The sequence below is a fragment of the Leucoraja erinacea genome, chromosome 6 (genome assembly GCF_028641065.1).
Source record: "Leucoraja erinacea ecotype New England chromosome 6, Leri_hhj_1, whole genome shotgun sequence".
Classification (NCBI taxonomy): domain Eukaryota; kingdom Metazoa; phylum Chordata; class Chondrichthyes; order Rajiformes; family Rajidae; genus Leucoraja; species Leucoraja erinaceus.
This window is the reverse complement of record NC_073382.1, coordinates 55,247,650-55,252,012: the sequence shown is the minus strand read 5'-3', so window position 1 is coordinate 55,252,012 and position 4,363 is coordinate 55,247,650.

Sequence of the window (4,363 nt, the reverse complement as noted above, 5' to 3'; positions counted from 1 at the left end):
GTCGGCACAGTGATGGGCCAAAGGGCCTATTTCCGCACTGTATCTCTAAATAAAGTAAAGTCTAAAGGAATAAATTCTATAAACCAGGACTACTGGCATGAGCTTCTTTACAATTTTCCTTGTGTCAGATATTATTGAAGATATTATTTGTTGTCCCAGAAATGTTCGGTTGCTGCTTTGCATATTTCAATTGATAGCCTTTGCGGGAAGAGAGTTATGATCAACTCACTATCAAATAATTAGCCACATACACAGAGAGACAGACTGAGCCAGATTTACTTCCAACTCCACAAGTGGATGCAAAGATAATTTTGACCTGGAATTCACCCACACGGATCCTGCTAAGTAACAGCAGGAGATATTTCTCTCCCTGACATGGTGTGGATGAGCTGTTTGCTCAGACCACTGATTTTATTGATTTCTGTCTACTTGGCTTTGAGCAATGTTCAGAGTAAGGTGTGGCACAGTAACGGCACAGCTGTCACGTAACTCCAACAAGGGTAGGACTCAGCAGGACGACAGTGAAACTATAAGACGACTAGGGTGGGGGAGCGACGGAGAGAGACGGAGTAAAATAATAAAATCAGCAAGATGCACTCCAGCCTTGGGATGGTGAAACTCCAGCAAGGGTAACAAAATTATGGAAATCAATATTCATACCGCTGGGTTGGAAGCTGCCCAAGCGAAATATGAGGCGCTGTTCCTCCAATTTGCATTTGGCTTCACTCTGGCAATGGAGGAGGCCCAGGGCAGAAAGGTCAGTGTGGTAATGGGAAGGGGATTTAAAGTGTTTGGCAACCGGGAGATTGTGTAGGCCAAGGTGGACTGAGCCTTAGAATAGGAGATAAATCTTATTTTAACTACTTCATTAGATGTCATGAGTTAAACAATGACAGAATTTGACAGCATCTTGTTGATTTTATTTTATTATTTTACTCCTGCTTAAATATTCATGTTGCTATAATTTTGCAAAATTCCAGTCCTTTCACTCTGTTGGTTGAACAAAACAATTTGTGCAATGAATCATCCGATTTAGTTTGTAGCTGAGTCACCAATACTGAGTGGGATTCTGATTTATGTGCACAATGGGACCATGTATCACAGAGTTGTCTTGTCATTTTTAGAGAAGATGTACAAAGAATTGAATTATAGCTGGGATTTTCAGATAAGGCAGAATGAAGGATTATGAACCACATTACAGCTGAAATTGTATCAAAGCAAAGCACATATTTTAATAAGAAAAGACAACTGTAGACGGTTAAATGAGGGGCAGCTTAATAATATTTTGGTCATGAACCATTGGCTATGTCTTTCACTGGTGCTGAAAAGAGACTGCAGCCTGAATGGAGGTCCCTTCAAATAACTTGAAATGAAGACCAAGGTATAAGCAACACAGATGAAATTCAAAAAGAATTCCATTCGAGTATAGAAGTGGGGATGTTATGTTACAGTTGTGCAAGAGTTTGATGAGGCCAGATTTAGAGTATTATGTTTAGTTTTGGTCACCCAGTTATAGGAAAAATGTTGTTAAGCTGACAAGGGTGCAGAGAAGATTTACAAGGATGTTGCCAGGCCTCGAGGGCCTGAGTTATAAGGAGAGGTTGGGCAGGCTAGGACTTTATTCCTTGGAGCACTGGAGGATGAGGTGTCTCAAGGTCGTGAGAGGAATAGATAGGGTAAATGCACAGTGTTTTACCCAGAGAAAAAGAATCAAGAACCAGTGGACTTAGGTTTAATGTCATAAGACCATAAGGTCATTAGGAATAGGAGAGTCATCAGGTCATAAGGTCATAAGGAATAGGACTAAAATTAAGCCATTTGGCCTATCAAGTCTACACCGCCATTCAATCATCACTGATCTATTTCTCCCTCCTAACCCCATTCCCCTGCCTTCTCCCCATAACCTCTGACACCTGTACTAATCAAGAATATACCAATTTCTGCCTTACAAATATCCACCTGCTTGGCCGTCACAGCCTTCTGTGGCAATTAATTCCACAGATTCACCACCCTCTGACTAAAGGAATTTTTCCTCATCTCCTACCTAAAACGTCCTTTAATTCTGAGGCTATAACCTCCAGTCCAGTGGTTCTTAACCTTTTTGGCACCAGTACGCGCATACGCAAACAAAATACTGTATGTGGTGTGTACCTTTGAGTCATTTTGAGTCCTAAACATGGGCTCAACAAATTGATGTTATTTGTGTGCCCTTCATGACCCCTGGCCCGGCAAAGCCCCAAACAACCCCCAGGTTAAGAACCACTGCTCTGGTCCTAGACTCTCCCACTAGTGGGAACATCCTCTCCACATCCACTCTATCCAAGCCTTTCACTATTCCGTATGTTTCTATGAGGTTCTCCTTCATTCTTCTAAACTCCAGCGAGTACAGGCCCAGTGCCAACACATGCTCATCATAGGTTAACCTACTCATTCCTGGGATCATTCTTGTCAACCTCCTCTGGACCCTCTCCAGAGCAAACACATCCATCCTCAGATATGGTGCCAAAAAGTGAGGGGGCATTATTTAATCGGAACCTGAGGGGCAACTTTTTCACTCAAAGTGTAGCTGTTATATAGAACGAGCTGCCAGAGAAGGTTGTAGCAACATGTATTATCACAACGTTTGAAAGACATTTGGATAGGTACATGGATAGGATATGTTCAGAGGGATATGGTCCAAACGCAGGCAGGTGCGACTACAGTAGATGGGGCATGTTGGTCAGTGTGGGCAAGTTGGGTCGACGGGTCTGTTTCCACACTCTATGATAACAGCAGAGCTGAAATGAAACTCAAATTTGGAAAATGATTCAGGGAAAGGGACAGTGGAAACAAAAGAGAGGAGCCCTGAATTAAAAACAACCCCAACGTCAAGGCTTCAAAGAGGCTGAAACAAGATTCCAAAATGAGACTGGGACATTTTAATTGAATGCTTTTATTAGAATGAGGTACTTTGAGAGGTTTTGCTGATGATAAGATACCAAGTAGTATCATCTATTTGTTGGTGTTATGTGGTTGATGCAGGGGCAGTAATGATATTTTCGTCACAGACCATTGGCTACGTCTTTCAATGGCACTGAAAACCCAATACGTCAGAGAGACTGAAGCCTGAATGGAGGTCCCTTCAAATAACTGGAACCTGGGTCAGGAACAGCGATCAGGTAAGTGGCAAGGCAGGGGTTACAGCAGGGAGAGGAGGGGTGGCAGATCATTTGGTTGAGGCTGAACCAATGTAATTGAAGAGAACATTGTGATTGAAGAATGGGGTGGGGATCAAGAGTCAAGTCATGAGTGTTTTATTGTCATATGGTTGTTATATTTCTCCAGCATTTTTGTCTACCAAGGATTAGTTTTATGTTGGATGCATATACAGTATATCTTCAAGACTGATAACCATGTTGCAGTTAAGTAAATTGAACTAGTTAATATTATTTGGGAAGCATCGCAGTGAAACATATCCAGTCATAAGGATAATGAATTGTTAGATTACAAACACAACCATAAGATTGCAGGCAGACAAAATGCTGGAGAAACTCAGCGGGTGAGGCGCATCTATGGAGCGAAGGAAATAGGCGACGTTTCGGGTCGAGACCCTTCTTAAGACTGGTCACATGCCGTGTGTAAAAGAAAACAGGCCAGATTTGTTTTTAAAAGATATAGGCACGAGATTGAGACGTTTGAGTCATTAGCAACAAGTTAAATATCTTTAAATGAAACTCCGCTTCTGGAAATGACGCTATTGTCATTCTTCTCATCCTGTAAAGAGGTTATGTAGGCATGATCTAGAATGGGTCAATACATCCATGGGAAACCAAAAGCACTGAATCGATAAGTGAGGGAGAAAGATAAAGTGAAGCCAAATAAAAAGAACGTTACCTTCGAATTTAACAGATAATAAAATGATTGATAGTGAGGAACATCAAATGCTTTGTTTTGACAAAAATGAATCTACAGAATTTTCTTTCATTGTGCTTGCATGCTGTGAAGCAAGAGCACAAAACTGACAAGGGAGAATTAGTAAACAGCAGGCAATGGAAATTGAGACTTTGACTGGACTCACTACTAGTTTTGGCTTTACATTAGACCTCAGGGAAATCAAGGGAAACCAACAATCCAGCCAGCTGTCCATCTAACCTGGCCCAGTGCATTTGTATGCAGTGCCATCGTGTTTTCCCTTTATAATTAGTGCATTGGAAATGATTGCTTAAAAGCATTTTGTAGAAAAATCCTTCACATTATGGTTTGCTCTTGAATCTTTGGCATGTACAACTAGATGACCAAGGGTTGCCATTCACAGACTGCTCCAGCATGCAGGATGACCATGGCAACCAGACGTGCAGCTTGATTAGTGAAACATGACTGTAAC